Source organism: Copadichromis virginalis, linkage group LG3 (genome assembly GCF_057382275.1).
Source record: "Copadichromis virginalis isolate Kocher_CV1m ecotype Utaka linkage group LG3, C_Virginalis_male_GT1.1, whole genome shotgun sequence".
Taxonomy (NCBI): domain Eukaryota; kingdom Metazoa; phylum Chordata; class Actinopteri; order Cichliformes; family Cichlidae; genus Copadichromis; species Copadichromis virginalis.
This window is the reverse complement of record NC_140620.1, coordinates 18,365,510-18,383,223: the sequence shown is the minus strand read 5'-3', so window position 1 is coordinate 18,383,223 and position 17,714 is coordinate 18,365,510. Positions and strand designations below refer to the sequence as shown.

Below are 17,714 nucleotides of genomic sequence, written 5' to 3'. Positions count from 1 at the left end.
TTGCCTAATAATTATGCACACCTGATATAGGGTGTTGATGTCATTAGACCACACCCCTTCTCATTACAGAGATGCACATCACCTAATATGCTTAATTGGTAGTAGGCTTTCGAGCCTATACAGCTTGGACTAAGACAACATGCATGAAGAGGATGATGTGGACAAAATACTCATTTGCCTAATAATTCTGCACTCCCTGTAGTCAGAACCAAGACAATATTTATGAATAACAGGGGAATGGTAGACTTGACACATTTAAAATACAGTTATGGAATAACAAACACTGGTCCAAGGGACCGAGGTTTTTCCCATTAAAATAGCAAATTATTAAAAAAAGAGCACAACCGGTAGGGGCACGTGATACGACGTGGTACTGCAAGAAAACAAGAGCAAAGTAAAGAAAGCAAACCTATTTTGCTCTGATAAATTCAAATTCAAAATGTACCATTACACTCAAGAATGAAAAAAGAATCAGATCTAATACTTTGTTATTATTATTATTATTCATCTATAATTTGTATGTTGTCTGTTTGATTTTTTTTTCTAAGACTAGAAACTGAAACTCTGTTCGTTATAGGCCCAGAACCCCCCCTTAATATTAGTATTATCATTATAATACATTGATTCATTTTGTTTTATTTGATCCCCTGGGGGGATGAACCGTATTACAGTTTGCCTGAGGAAACTCAATCGTGCTCTCACACAGTTTATTGCAACAATCAATTTCCTCTTAACAGCTAGTATCAGTTTGTATGGCATAACACCCAAACAACTGGCCCAGTCAGCTAGGCACTGCTACAGTTGTCACTGTGAGGTTTCCACAGCCAGACAATTTGTTGACACGGTGAGGTTCCTGCTGTTCCTTTCGCTGACCGTCCTTGATCAGGAAGCCACAGTCTGGAAGGAATCAGCTGCAGCCAACTTTCTTAGCAGTTCAGAGAGTTTTATATGAGAATGTGCAATTATCTAACCAATTAAAACTGGTGAGGAACTGACCTAAGAGGACCAATATCAGGCACGTTTTCATGTCACATTCTTTTATACTGATATGTTTCCAGGTTTCTAATTATTCAATCGGTTAAAAACTAGATTCTACCCTCCCCAAACCCAACACCATACCTTATAAGGAGTTGGTGGTTATAATGAGTATTAGTTCTAGTTTATTAATAGTTTGTATTTCATTGTTAAGGAAGCAGAATAAATCCTGAAGTCAATGTACACAAGCTCTTAATCTCTTTATTTTAATAATCTGGGGCAGAATTTGTGTAATGAATTCAGCTCATTCAATAAACATTAAGTAGTATCATGCAATATAGTAACACATTTTTCATATTATAATTGTATATTATATTAATTATACAAATTGGGGTACTGTTACAGAAGACTGCTTTCGTTTAAAAATGTCAATGAAATTTTTACATGATTCTCCAATTTTAAAGAGTTTTTTAAAATATTTCTTAAAAATAAACACAACAGCACCACAAATTATGAGACAAACTGGAAACACCACAGCAACAACTGAAAGACCAAAAGATCCAGCCTCCTTCCCTCCTGCCTCCTTCCCTCCATCCTCTGTGTCTCCTCCTGTGTGACCTGCAGGTGAGAAACAGGTGTGAGGTGTCAGCTGTCAGGTAGGTGATGAGTGAAGAACAGAACAGAATCCATTTCCTCTTCAAACTGCTGTCAGACATTATCTACTGCACTCTGATCACATCACTCAGACCAGCTGCTTTCTACAAAGTCTCATCAACAACATCTTTAGAAACAAACATCAACAAGCAGGGGCCCGTTCTTCGTACCTCGCTAAGTAGGTTAGCTGGATTAGATTGTTGACGATTTCGCGTGATCCTGGATCGTTCGGTTCCCCGAAGCTCATCCGGGACTTGCTGTCATAGCAACAGAGCCGTAAGCGTAAACCTGCTCGGGAGCAGGTTTACTTTATGTAAACAGGATTAGATCGCGGCCACGCAGGTATGTCCTGTCATGGTTCGTATTTTGAGGAAGAGACAAACGACTGAGAATCCATAGTGGGTCAGCACAAATCATTTTATTAAACACACAATACACAGTGTGGGAAGAGCCGGACTTCTTCGTCGTTTGCACAGAGACAGAAAACTTTATAGTCATTCTGACGTCACAGTTAGATCTTACTGGAAATGATAACAGTTCCCCCCACTCCAAAAGTTCTCCTTATATGGACTCCAGATGTTTCCACTCAGTCCAGCACTCCGAGAAAACCAGTGTGTGTGTGTCAACCAGGGAGCATGTCCTGAGACGCCCTCACAGTTCTCCATAAGTGTGTGTGTGTACGTGCGTGTATTATATAAAGTGTTGTGCAAGTGACTCTTGGGTCTGAGTGAGTACGTGCAGAACTGAACATAGACCTCGCAGGGTCCATCCCATCAGGACCCACAGGCTTTTGCACATAATAGAGTATTGTAGCAGATTTACTAAATGATAAGTGATACCTGATAATATTGATGATAAGCTGATGCAGACTAATGAAGTAATAATGAAACAATAACAGTGCTTTATGAATGATATATAGTGACAGTAAAATCAGATGTTTTTCTCAATAGTCCGCTTCATTTATACGAAAGCAACAGCGATATTCCACCACTGTTTCACCATAAATAAATAACATCAATGTAACTAAAGATAATGCAGCACTTGATCCTGTTATTGATGTCACACAGATACATACAGGTCATTTCCTAAAAAAGGAAAATGTACTATTAACAGTCTATTACATGTATGTGATTATTACAGATGTAATTCATATTTCAGAGTAGTAATTGTAAATTACTTCGTGTAATTAAGATGAGAGACCACGGCTATAAAAGCGAAGGTGGATTTGGGAAGTCTGTCACAGCCATGTCCTGTCCGTATACGCGAGCCACCCATTGCGGAAGGTGCAAGATTGATAAGGAGAGTCCTCAGAATTCAGCGTATATTGCGGGACAGACAGGATCCTTTAGCTCAGCGCGACAGTGTGCTCATTGAGAGATATCGATATTCCCGTGAGGGTATTATTCACTTAACCAACATGTTGACGAGGGGGTGCAGGACCACCACCTGTCTTTTTTTTGCTCTGCCCTTTTCTTGGTTGCTGTTATGAACAAACAAACAGAGTATTCCAGGGTCTCTTTCCAAGAGACGAAAAGCAATATAAGAGATAAATATTACCATTCTGTAGAATACTCCTGTATTTCACTTTAACTTGTTCCCATGTTCTAGTGGGTCCTGTTGTGGCTCTAATGTGTAAGGGGATATAATATAACATATTATAATACAATATAATGCCATATAATATTGGATAATATAGTGTCATATGATAGATCTACCCTACCGCCTACTGGTGTTGGCCAGAGGGGCCGATGGCGTGATATGGCAGCCTGGCTTCTGTCAGTCTGTCCCAGGGCAGCTGTGGCTACAACTGTAGCTGCCTCCACCAGTGTGTAAATGTGGGAGTGAATGAATAGTGGTATCGTAAAGCGCTTTGGGTGCCTTGGAAAGCGCTATATGAACCCAATCTATTATTATTATTATTATTATTGAATCACCTACGAGTTTAATTTGTCAGCAACTTTCTGCCAGCCCTCTCTCCTTGCTTTTGCAGACTTTGCAGTGTTCCCTTGCGTTCTGATTAAACTCTGAAACTCCTGAAATCCCTCACTCATGAGTTCTTGCTCTGCTGCCGAAAAATACCGAGCGCTCTCCTTCAACATTTTCGCCGACCAATCAAAGGGTTGCCGATCAAAGTTTCTACTATCGATGCGTAGCCCCTTTTACGACACCCAGTGATGTCACATTACTGCGTCCAGCTGTACTAATCGTCAACAGCAGGTGTGTTCGGGGAACCGGATTAGCGAGCTCACGGTTAGCGCGATGATTTGGTCTTGGATGTAGTAAGCGACGTACGAAGAACGGGCCCCAGGAAGCAGCTTCACCGCTGATCACACACACACTCAACTCTACTCACTCACCTGGAGGATCAACATGAAGGTAGATGATTCTGATGGATTTATAGGATTCATTTTTGAAGCCAAGACACTCGAATGGTCCAGTATCGTTTGTTGTCACAGTCTTCAGAATCAAAGATAAATTTCCATCCTTTTTCTCTTGGTCCTGCAGAACTGTCCGGTTCTTAAAAGATGAATGCTGGTTGTATTCTACAACATGCCCATCACGCTCTAAAAAGATAGATTCATCTTCCTGGTCAGGTCTTCTCCACTTTACAGCTGTAAAGTCGTTACCTGGATCTTGACATGGCAGAATGGCATTCTCTCCAGACTTAGCAGTGATGTTTATCTGGGCTGAAAAAGGAAACAGCAGAGAGGTTAAAGAGATCACTGTTCACTTCTACAGCAGAGATGATCTTGATGAGCCATAAATGAATCAAGTATGGGAGGTATAATATTGGGTTCTGATATTTAGATATGGATGCTAGTTATAATGGTCAACATGCCCATAACGTCATAAAAAAAAGATATATTCTGGCGTCAGGAAAGATCTTTACTCTAAATTTTAGTCAGGAAATGTTTGAAGCTCAACATGTTCTGTCCAGATTCAGCTGTGATGTTTTGTGGTCTGAAATAATGTACCCAAAGTAGACAGGTTAAGAGATCAAAGCGCAACTTTTTAGATACATATAAAGTCATCTTTGTTATCAGACAGACTTGGCTCACAAATAATTCATTTGAAAACAGTGCAAGCATTCAGCAATAGCAAAATGGCAATTTTCCCACTCCTCCTCAGAAAGAAAGAGCCCAACAGAAGCAGGAAACGTACAAGTCACTTATGTTGCTGCTCAGTAAACATGTAGGCAAGTGTTCTTGTTTTTCATGGTTTACTCTTGATGTGACCACTTTTAAGCAGTTCTTAAATCACATTCCATTAGCTGTATGTCCTCTCCCTCCCTGAAGCCTTTGACACTATAGTTAGTCTCTAGTTAATATTTGGACCAAGATGCCACTTTGAGGCTAAACGAATTAGCTGCTATCGGAGTTGTTGCTTCAGCACTTTTACTGTAAGATCACAGCAAAGAAACACACACACACACACACACACACACACACTTCTGAGATACAGTCTCTGACTTCAGAAACATTTTCTTTCTGTTGAGACTCCCAAGTCACAACCTCACAAGCTAAGTGATGGAACTAGACCACAAATTAAAAAAAAATGTCCATCTGTGCTAGACTGTCTGCTAAAAGCAAAGGGCCATACAAGTTATAGAACCAGAATCATCTTTACTAGGCCAAGTTTTGACCACAAACTCTAGTTCACTTTTCTTTCTCCATGCAAAAATAAACTATAACTAAACAATATATAAGTAGTCACACAAGGAGGACATAAATAAAAGAAGTGAGACAAATACAAGTTAAAGTCTTGAAAACTATGCGAACTATAATAACATACAACTGGGCATGAGTGATAACTATAAACAGTTTGAACACAGCAGTTTATCAGATTTGCACTAAAAGTCAGCTGATGATTTTTTTGGTTTGTTTTTTTTCAAAAAGTTCAGTCAAAGCAAAGAAGCTGACAAAATGTAGTTTCAACTTACCTTCGGAAGCCGCGCTATAGACGAACTGTCCGGCAAGTAACATTATTACACAAATAGTCCTAATAGTCGTGATCATATCTAATGAGAAGTACGAGCGACTGCGTAGGCTATTTATGCTCGACTGCGGATTGATACGAAAACATCCGATAGACGTGTTTGACTTTATTGATAAGCATATTAGAATATCGGTGTGTAACCTCACGTATTAGAAGTAAATCTTCATTAACAAGAAAAAAAGAAGAACGAAGTAAAACAGACAAAAGGATATATTCGAAGCAATATTTGATATGGGAACTATTTGTTCCTCCGCTGAGGTGCGTGTCCTCAATCCACACAGCCTATCTTTCGTTGGAAATATTAAAAAGTGATCTTTTTTTAAATAAAGAAAGAAAACACACAATACTTATTTACGATAATATCTACAGAGAGAGCCAAGCACGTGAACAATATATGTAGGTAAAAAAATAAAATAATAAAATGTCAAAATTACTGGCTTGTATTGACTTCTAGACCCAAATCATGTGATGAAATACATGTTTACTTTTATTATAGTCTCATTTTATACTTTCTTCTTTGCATTTCTTTAGAAATCTATGAGGTTTCTGTAGCCGTCGCATTGAAATGTAATTATTATGTGATTGTAATGCTCAAAAGTTGGTGTTTAATCTGGATTCATGTTGTGTTGTCGCCACCTACTGGTGGACCTGAGTGTGGCGCTTTGTGGTGCGCATGCTTTGGGGTGATGCTCAATTAAGCGCACATGTCACCAGAGACTGAGGGCTCAAGCCAGAAAGAGAAGGCTGGCTTGTGTAAAGGGTGGAAATATGGACGATATGGACTACAATTGCTCGTGAATGTTCAGTAGAAAGGCTGAACATTCAAAATTAAAATTCAAATAAAACAAATAAAACATACACACAAACGTACACACACACACACACACATGCACAAACCTACGTTGTACTGTAATGCAAAAACACAGTCATTCATAAGTCAAATATATTTCTTTATAACAATTACTGTTGTTTTTATATTTAAAATATTTTACCATTAAATTTTGTTTTTTTCAGTCTGTCTTCATGTGTCAGGATAGACGAATGCTTCCACATTCAGAGGTTTCTTCCTGTCAATCACTTCTGGTTTGCTGAAGACAATTAATCCAATCCAATTTTATTTATAAAGCACTTTAAAATACCCAGCACAGGAACAAAGTGCTGTACAGAAAATAAGTTAAAACAATAGAATAACAGAAAACAGCAAAATAAATAAATAAAACACATAAAATATAAAATTAAAACAGCCCTATGTTAAAACAAAAACAAGATAAAACAGCATCGAATCACCTAAAAACAACAGAAATAAAAATAAAATCAAAGGCCAGGGTAAAGAGGTGGGTTTTCAAGAGTGACTTAAAAACAGATAAAGAAGTGGCCTGTCTAATCTCTAAAGGAAGCTCGTTCCACAGTTTGGGAGCTGCTACAGCAAAAGCACGATCTCCTCTAAGTTTACACCCAGTCCTGGGTATCTTCAGTAGCAGCTGATCAGCTGACCTGAGAGAGCGGGTGGGTGTATAAGGCTGTAGCAGCTCAGAGAGATAAGATGGAGCTAGGCCATGGAGAGCTTTAAAAGTAAGTAAAAGAATTTTAAAATGAATCCTAAAAGAAATGGGAAGCCAGTGAAGTGAAGCTAAAACAGGCGAAATGTGCTCAAACTTTCGAGTGCCTGTTAAAAGACGAGTTGCGGCATTTTGCACCCTCTGTAGATGTCTACCGTAATATATAATGCACTGACCCCAATATAAAGTACATTACAGTGATCCAGCTGAGTGCTAACAAAGGCGTGGATCACTGTCTCAAAGTGCTGCCGTGAAAGAATTGGCTTTATTTTTGCAAGCTGCCTGAGATGAAAGAAGCTAGATTTTACCACTGCCTTAATTTGATTATCAAACTTCAGATCACAGTCCACTTTGTGTCACGGTCCTGGGTCAGGTCGACGCAGCATTTTGAGTTTCTTATGTTTTGGTTTATTTTTGCATTATGGATTAGTTATTCTCTGGTGGTACTGTTTTGATTACGATTATATTCTGATTCTTTAGTTATCTGATGATGATGTTGATGACGATGATGATTATTTCTGGTTTAGGTTTTGTTATCTTGCCCTTATGTTTGGTTTAGGTTGCCTGTGCTTAGTCGTTTCTGCCCGTATATCCCTCTGTTTGTCCATGACGTCATTATGCCTGTTTACGAGTCTGTCTCTGTCTGGCGTGTGCTTCCTGTTTTATTTTGTAGGTCTGTGTCCTTTGTCAGTGCGTTCGGCTTTGTGCTCGCCCTGTCTCGTCAGTGTAATCAGCGCCAGCCGTGTCTCCCAGCTGTTTCCTCTTCGCTCTGTTCACCTCTTGTATTTAGTGTCTGTGTCTTCCCCTACTTGGTGTCGCATTGTTAACGTCTGCTCACCCTCGCTTCCTCTGTGTGTTCCGTTTGCCAGCAAGCCAGCCTTCCTGCCTACTTATTCCGTTCTTCCAGTTTAGTTAGTGTTTTTCTGTTCTGCTTCTTACCAGCAATAAAGCTGTGTGTTTTGAATTACTTCCGCCTCAGTGAGTCCTGCATTTTGGGTCCTCTCTTCCTGCCTGCCTACACACAGACATGACACTTTGACCTCCAGGTTTGTGACAGTTGGCTTAACATACTGTGATCGGTTTAGATCGGTTCTTAAAACATGGATGCTGCCCTTGTCGCTGAGGTTACTCTCTGCGGTTCAAATAGACATATTCTATGTATCCTGCTTTTTACACTATCACAGCTGAGATATGCTGATAGGTTGTGTTGGCTGATGAAATCCAAATCACGTGACGTCACCTTCAGGTGCTTCTGAGAAACAAACGTACTAATAAGCTGTTGAACTGCCGGTCAAACAGATATTTCTACTGTGTCAGAGATGATGAATGTTTCCGTGTTCCTCTTTATATTTTCCATCAGTACACACACGTCATGACATTGCTCAGTCAATCAGCTGCACAATATACACAATATAGAGTTAAAATGTAAATTAAAAATATAAAAATGTAAAAAGCATTGGTCAACAGAAAGCTTGTTTGAACAGTAAAGTTTTTAACTGCTTTTTAAAAGATTCCACAGAGTCAACCAAACGTAATTGTAGAGGTAGACTGTTCCACAGCATTGGTGCCACAGACCCCTTTCGTCTTCAGACGTGTTCTGGGAGAAACAAACAAACTCTTAGTCTGTGAGCGGAGACGGCGAGCAGTAGTGTATTTTGTGAGAAGCTTGGATAAATAATCTGGGGCTTGGCCATTTAGTGCTCTGTACGTTAAAACAATAATTTTAAAACGAATTCTAAAATCTATTGGGAGCCAATGTAAAGAACATAAAATAGGAGTGATGTGAGCTCGCTTGCTAGAGCAAGTTAGTAGTCTGGCTGCTGCGTTTTGTATAGCTTGGAGGCGAGAAAGTGATGATTTATCCAAGCTGGTAAACAGGGAATTATAATAATCTAAACGCGATGACACAAATGCATGGACAATTTTTTCCAGTTCAGCTAAGGAGACCATATGTTGCAGTTTAGAAATATTCCTTAAATGAAAGAAAAAAGAACAAGACAGAGATTTTACATGTATATGACTAGTTAGGAGTGAGAACGTGTTGATGTAGCATGTAGTGGAGGTGGAACTCCTTTCTAAAGCTTTTCTAACATCAGCTACAATCAACAAACAACAACAAACAAACTGGATGAGCAGGATTCCAGTGAACTTACTGTGATCATGGGTAATGCTGCAAACCTTTATCACATTTTCACAGAAAAGAAACTAAATATATATCCTCCTTTAAAAAAAACACACAAAGAAACACAGACATACTTATTTATGATAAGATCCACAGAGAGAGAGCCAAGCACGTACACAACATAGCATTGATGAGAAAAGAGTAAGAATATACAATCACAGGTTTACATAAGTACACAGTTGCGACTGAGGCCCTGATCAAATGTTCAAATAAACTGATCATAAAGTCTGTGTCTCTGTTTTATTTCAGTGAGTGCTGAGGAGGGTCTAACATGAAGTCACAGCCGTGCTCTCCTGACAAGATGTGGCTCATCTTCTCACATTTGTACAGCTTTTGGGATGTCAGAGTGCTGCACTCATCAATGTATTTGACTTCATCAACTTCAACTTCATCTTCAGGTGTGTGTGAGAAACCAACTCACCATAAACTGTTGAACTGCATGCCAGTGAAACAAAGACATTTTTGTTATTTGTGTGTGTCAGAGAAGATGAATGTTTCAGCGCTTCTCTTTACATTTCCCTTAAATACACAATTTTGTGTGTGTTCGTGACACTGACTCAGCTGTCAGCCACTTTTCTCCTGTACAGCTAGTGCACATCTATAAAGGAGAATCAGGAAAATAAAACTTTTTTTTCTTAATGTGTCACTTACTCTCTATGGTACAGATCTGGGTCCACTCTGCAGTCATTCGACCCTCCAGTACTAACTAGAGATGGCACGATACCACTTTTTTATGTCCGAGACGATACTGATATCATAAATTTGGATATCTGCCGATACCGATATGAATCCGATAGTGTTTTTTCAATCAATAAAACAGTTTATTTAAAATCTTGCTGCTTTTTGTATAAAAAAATGGTAAATGGCCTGTATTTGTATAGCGCTTTACTATGGACCACAAAGCGTTTTACACTACATTTTGTCATCCACCCATTCACACACACATTCACACACTGGTGATGGTAAGCTACATTGTAGCCACAGCCACCCTGGTGCGCACTGACAGAGGCGAGGTTGCCGGACACTGGTGCCACCGGGCCCTCTGACCACCACCAGTAGGCAACGGGTGAAGTGTCTTGCCCAACGACACAACGACCGAGACTGTTGGAGCCGGGACTCGAACCAGCAACCTGCTCAATCAACGTAATCAACTTTAATTTAATGCACATGTAAAAAATTGAACCGAAATCGATTATATTTCTACAATAATTAAATAGATTCAAAATCTTTCTACAACAGAACTGCAGACTGCACAGATGGCACCTCCCCAAAGGAAAAAGTACTACAGCTTACTAGGGTATATTAGACTTAATAGTTACTATATACAGTAATGGATTTCTATACATTTTACATCAGATTAAAACTTTGGTTGTAAGATTCAGATAACTATTTATTAAAAGCTAGACATTTTAAATGAAAATAAGAAAGAAAGATATTTCTTTGTGCCCCCCTTTCCCTGTTGATACCCCACCTGCCCCCCTGGCAAAACATTGCTAGACAAACTTGCTTTACTTCTTGGGATAACTTTCAGGGAGATGAAATATTGGTTTGGTAGTGAGGCTCCAAATGCTCAACCCGACTGCCGACAGGTCTCGCTCGCCACAGCTGCTCTATCACGTGAGGCATACTGCTAAGGTTATGAGCTGAGTTACGCTATGGGATATTTAATAGATCGGATTACATTTTTTAATTCAATTCAATTTTATTTATATAGCGCCAAATCACAACAAAAGTCGCCTCAAGGCGCTTCATAGATACAGAGAAAAACCCAACAATCATATGACCCCCTATGAGCAAGCACTTTGGCGACAGTGGGAAGGAAAAACTCCCTTTTAACAGGAAGAAACCTCCAGCAGAACCAGGCTCAGGGAGGGGCGGCCATCTGCTGCGACCGGTTGGGGTGAGAGAAGGAAGACAGGATAAAGACATGCTGCGGAAGAGAGACAGAGGTTAATAACAGATATGATTCAATGCAGAGAGGTCTATTAATACATAGTGAGTGAGAAAGGTGACTGGAAAGGAAAAACTCAATGCATCATGGGAATCCCCCGGCAGCCTACATCTATTGCAGCATAACTAAGGGAGGATCCAGGGTCACCTGGTCCAGCCCTAACTATATGCTTTAGCAAAAAGGAAAGTTTGAAGCCTAATCTTAAAAGTAGAGATAGTGTCTGTCTCCTGAATCCAAACTGGAAGCTGGTTCCACAGAAGAGGGGCCTGAAAACTGAAGGCTCTCCCTCCCATTCTACTTTTAAATACTCTAGGAACAACAAGTAGGCCTGCAGAGCGAGACGGAAGTGCTCTAATAGGGGGATATGGTACTACAAGGTCATTAAGATAAGATGGGGCCTGATTATTTCAGACCTTGTATGTGAGGAGCAGGATTTTGAATTCAATTCTGGATTTAACAGGAAGCCAATGAAGGGAAGCCAAAACAGGAGAAATATGCTCTCTCTTTCTAGTCCCTGTCAGGACTCTTGCTGCAGCATTTTGGATTAGCTGAAGGCTTTTCAGTGAGTTTTTTGGACATCCTGATAATAATGAATTACAGTAGTCCAGCCTGGAAGTAATAAATGCATGAACTAGTTTTTCAGCGTCATTCTGAGACAGGATATTTCTAATTTTAGAGATGTTGCGCAAATGGAAGAAAGCAGTCTTACACATTTGTTTAATATGTGCGTTGAAGGACATGTCCTGGTCAAAAATGACTCCAAGGTTCCTCACAGCGTTACTGGAGGCCAAGGTAATGCCATCCAGAGTAAGAATCTGGTTAGATACCATATTTCTAAGATTTTCAGGGCCGAGTACAATAACCTCAGTTTTATCTGAATTAAGAAGCAGAAAGTTAGTGGCCATCCAGGTCTTTATGTCTTTAAGACATTCCTGCAGTTTAAGACAGAGCTGTCCCAGTCTCATTAATGGTGCTGCTATTATAAACCTGAGATCTACCAAAACACTCCATACCTGCTTCATGCCCTGCAGGACGGGGCTGTGGCCCCCCCACACCCTCTAGCAGATCATTACATGAAGGAACCTTTTAAAAAACAAGCGCGTCCATGCTCACAGGTGTACACACGGGTGATCACACATACAAACTACACCCTTTTTGGCTCCTACCTCAAAGCACGCTGTGTTCTGTTGATCTTATGTGCTGTACAATAATGTTTAATATTTAGTATTTACTGTCATATTCCCATAAATCATCATGATGTTGTTTATTCTATTGCTCTTTTTTTTTCTTCTGCTTGTTTTCTCAACAGGTGATCCAGGTGATTGATATATGTATTTTTTATCTGCTTATTTTGTTGTTTTTTGCCCTTTATTCCCGTCCCTCTTCTCCGCTGTTTTTCTTTCCCTCTTTCTTTCTCCCCTTCTTTCCCCCAGTCAAGTCTGTCCCGTATTTAGCAAGTGAAAATAAAATAAACAATAAAAGTTGAATCAAATAGACCATTGCAGCAAGGCTGGGATGGTCAATTTGGTAAAGTAAATCCGTTGGGCATCTTTCTTCGCCTTTAGACAATAATTCTGATGGAAAAAGAACCAAATGGGACAGGCAAAAAAAAAAAAAAAGAAAGAAAAAAAAAAAAGAAAATATACCTAACAGATGTTAATTTGCATGTTACATTCATGATACAGTTCTGTGCAAGTACGTCTAATGTCATTATAGATTATTTAGAAAATGTGAAACTGGTGATTCATTGTAATGTGTAAAAATACATGGACGCACAGGAAACAAGGCAAAGAGAGAGGTTGTGTGTCCAGTTTATTGTGAGTCATTCATATTTTATTTATTGTTATCATTTATTTTTATTAGTTAAATAAAATGACGTCTGTGAACAAGCGAGATGAAGAGGATTTGAACTTTACTGTTACTGCAGTTTGTACAGAGACATGAGGAAAACAATGCAAGGAGGAAATGTTTCGATTTAAGCAGGATGATGACAGCGATGCTGATCAGGTGATGACACACAAGAAAATGTCACTGCAGCTAAGGAGCCTCCGAGAAACTAGCTCACCCAAAACCTGCTGAACTGCATTCCAGTTTACAGTCCATTTGCGTGTGTCAGAGGTAATTAATATTTCCACATTCAGAGATTCTTCCTGTCAGTCGACTCTGGATTTTGTAAACACAGTTAATAATGAGAAAAAAAAAAGTCCATGTTGAGTTTTCATGTTCTCCTGGGTTCTCTCCAACTTCCTCCCACAGTCCAAAGACATGCAGTTAGTGGGGATAGGTTAATTGGTAACTCTAAATTACCCATAGGTGTGAATGGTTGTCTGTCTCTGTGCCCTGTGACAGACTTGTGACCTATGCAGGATGTACCCTGCCTCTTACCCTAAGACAGCTGGGATATGTCACAGTCTGGCTGGGGCAGACTGTATGTGTTTGCAAAAGAGGACTCAAACGCGGACCAAAAACTGAACGTGGCGTGGATTTAACAAAAAACAAGCCGTTTGAGGCTAGCAAAGAGGGTACAAACAAAAGGGCATTGTGAAACTAAACAATAACCTAAACTGGGTGAACTAAAACTAAACATGAAAAAACCTTAAACATGGTGAACTGACATAGATACCTGAAGTTGTGACATGGATGAGCAGACGACCTGACAAAGAATGACTGAAAGCACATGGACTAAATACACACAAGAGGATAATGAGGGAAGTGGGAACACATGGAGAAACAGCTGACACATGAACATAACGACGTCACAGTGGAAGAGTAAAACTAAACACGATGAACACAGGAACACCAGACCTCTTCAAAATAAAACAGGAAACATACTGACTGAACTCTAGACATGTAAACTTAACAGCAACTGGGGAGACGGAACATAGGAGCCTGAAACATGGTACAAAAACGTCACAGTAGACACAACATGGAACACAGGGAAGCCATATTACAAAGCCAAAGAACTAAACCAATGATAACCATAACTGAGACCTAAGGAAACAAGAAACAGTACAACAAAGGACTCAAAACATAATCCATAATATAAAAACACAAGATCTCTTCAAAATAAAATCGGAAACATAATGAGACACAGACATGAAACACATGAAGAGCAGGGGAGACTTAACATGGGTTGGAAACACAAGGGGGAACTAATAAGCAAATGAACATAGGAGACCTAATGAGCTTAAACATACTATAAACATCAAAATGAACTAAAACTCAAAACCCTGGGTCATAAGACCCAGGATCGTGACAGGATAGGCTCCAGCCCCTCTGTGACCCTGCAGGATAAGTGGAAGCGAACGGATGGGTTATCTTACAGTACTTGGCTATAACTGGGCTCATGAGCAAATAATTCTGTTAGTCAAAGCTAAATGTATGAAAATAAATTGATAAAAATGTTTCCAATGTCACTGAAACAATACTATTATTTTCTCTCGAAGGCTGTGATCTACTGAAATGAACAAGAATATTTCAATGTGACTGAGCTACCAATTTTTCTCCTCATTTGAAATCTGAAACTCGTTTTTAATTTAGTGAACTATATTCTCCTTACCTCTGATGCTGTTATATTTCAGGGCCTAAAATAGGCAGAAATATTTGGGCGTCATTCTTGTTAAGACCAACAAGATGGAACTGAGAAAAAAACTGCAAATAGAAATTAATTAACAAAAATCAAATTTTTTCAAGTAGGAAAACCTTAAATTTTCAGATGTCACATATTTAATATTATACTGGTGGTCGCCTAATGTCCTGTTTCCACAAAGGCACCATGAGGATGTCCTGTGACACTTCTACAAACAATCATCTCCGCCACCAAGTGAACACTAAGACTAATATTTTACTTGGAAAATGGAAAACAGGTGATCATCGTAATTTGGAAACATACATGGAAATACAAGATATAAGGCAAGAACAGAGTTTGTGTGGCCTTTTTATAATGACTCATTCATTTCAATATTTTTTTCATAGTATCTAAAGTGTTTTAATATTAAATTCAGTTTCACCAAAAAGACATCTGAATGACTTAGAAGGGCATTCAAATTTGCTACCATGAGACATGAGGGAAAAAGAAGGCATGTTTCGAGTCAGACTTGATGAATGTTTCCACGTTCAGACGTTTCTCCTGTCAAATAAACTCTCTGGGTTTGTTAAACATTTTTTTAAGTGAGAATGAATAATTAGATGTCCATCCTGTCTGTTAGAGCAGCCTCACAGGGTTTAAAGCTGACCACCAGAGGCTCTCAGAGCTAAAGTAGTTACATGTTACAGAGCCGTTATGTTCCAACAGACTCACTTTTCTGCCTATTTAACAAAGAAAACCTGCAGCAAAGCTTGTGCTAATCCATCTGAGAGGGATCTTTTTGATTGAAAGGTTTAAAACCAGACAACATTCTAAAATTTCCATCTGAACATGGCATTTGGGTCTTCTAACTGAAATAGGAAAATAGGAACATAAATAGCAAATACGGCGCATTTTTCGGCTTTTAACAAAAAGGCTATGCGTCGCCAGGTGTTTCATCGGATTCGAGGTGTTACCTCCTTTGACAGCATCACAGTATCAGCTTAAAGCACTTGTTGCAGGCTGCTGAGTTTGCATATTTTGCTATGAAGTACAGCCAGACTTTTGACCGCTTAGCCTTGGGCATTTTTAATCTGTAGCTCTGCTCTAAAAGAACGTACGTACCTGGGCCCGCCTACTATCCTCGGAAACATAAAATGATTGGCTAGAATTCAAAGTGTATCACAGCTCAGGAAAAAAAAGCACCGAAATGTGCGCTGCTTTTCGGTCTGGTTACTACCGTTTATGTCAGAACCAGTGCCATCATGGCACCGGATACCGGTACCAATTACTATTACTATGTTTACATATTGTATTTATATCCTTGTCAGTAAATGTTAGGTTTTTGTATGCACCATCTGAGGAAGTATATTGCTTTAATGTTGTCATGCTAGTGTGATGACAATAAAGAGTCTGAAATTTTTAATCCAGAAATAGTGCTGAAAGGAACAACACACACAAGACTTTTACTTAAAATATTTTTTTTTAATTAAAAACAAAGCTTAATGAGCACAGTAACTGCTTTGTACACATTTCTCTTAAATAAAAAAATAACAACAAATGGAGCATTTACAGTGTAAATACTGATAGATGCTGCAGTGCACATGAATTGCTCTTAGTCGGGCTCATCACCTGGGACCTGTTTGTCATGGGAGACCCTACCAGGAGCTGAACGCTCCAGACAACTCAGCTCCCAGGATCGTCTGAGCTCACAAACCCCTCCACCACGATAAGGTGGCAATTCAAGGAGGGGAATGAAAGGTTGTTGTTTTTTTTGTCTTTGTGTTTTTTTTTTTTTTTTGTCTTTGTGTTTTTGTCTGTTTTATTGTTATTAATAATTATATTTATTATTATGTAATATATATCAACAAATATTTTTATTTCAGCTGTTTGCTGAGGAGAAGGAGGATGAAGTTCATTTTCAACTGTCAGAGTCTTGTGAATTTTGTTTTAGTTGCTCTTTACATTTTCTGTGGATGAATAAAACAAAAACAAGAAAAAGCACAGCAGAAACTGACAGGCCAACAATGAGCCCAACAAATACATTCTCGTTCCTCTGTGTGTCCTCCTGTGTGACCTGCAGGTGAGAAACAGGTGTGAGGTGTCAGCTGTCAGGTAGGTGATGAGTGAAGAACAGAACAGAATCCATTTCCTCTTCAAACTGCTGTCAGACATTATCTACTGCACTCTGATGTTTCTCTCTAGAAGCAGTCCTGCAGTTTCCTGAGGAGGAGGAGAAACTAGTTCATTCTCAAGTGTCAGAGTGACATCAGGGATCCTTGTGGAGTGTCCATGAGAGTTATTCGCTTTTGAGTCATTTCTGTCTCTGTGTTCATCAGCAGGAGATTCAGAATTCCGAAGGCTGTCAGCAAGAGGACGATGTGAGTCCTGACTTTGTGGTTTATCTTTTCTGAAGATCCAAACACAGACAAAGGCAACACCAACGCCAACAAGGAAAAAAGCACCTAGAAGACCAGCTTTTAGTCCAAATGAATCTTGATTCTGTTGTTGATGTGCTCTGTAGATCAACAGCAAAACAAAACCAACAGCAGCAACAAAAATCAGACCAGCTATCAGCCCATAATGTCTATTAACGCCATCCTCCTTCCCTCCATCCTCCTTCCCTCCATCCTCTGTGTGTCCTCCTGTCTGACCTGCAGAAAAAAAGTGAAGAGCTTCTTCTTTTTTTAGACTTTGTGTTGTTCAGGAGGAGGAAGTGAGGAATTTGTGTTTTTCAATTTTCCAGAGATCGCAAAAGCAGCTACAAGAACGCAAATCACAGCAAAAACTAACAGACCAAGACGTCCTCTAGTGACTCTGTCCTCCTCCTGT

The 17,714-nt window shown here is 39.4% G+C and overlaps 1 protein-coding gene across 1 annotated transcript in view; it reads right to left on the bottom strand.

Annotated features, from left to right (window-relative positions):
- Positions 1-5,598, bottom strand: part of LOC146713176 (uncharacterized) — a 72,770-nt gene extending 67,172 nt beyond the window's left edge. The window contains exons 1-2 of the mRNA XM_085452441.1: positions 5,570-5,598; positions 4,257-4,316 (exon numbers count right to left, since the gene is read on the bottom strand). The gene's annotated coding sequence lies outside the window, so the exon portion shown is untranslated. The remainder of the gene's footprint in view (positions 1-4,256; positions 4,317-5,569) is intronic.
- Positions 5,599-17,714: the final 12,116 nt, after the last annotated feature.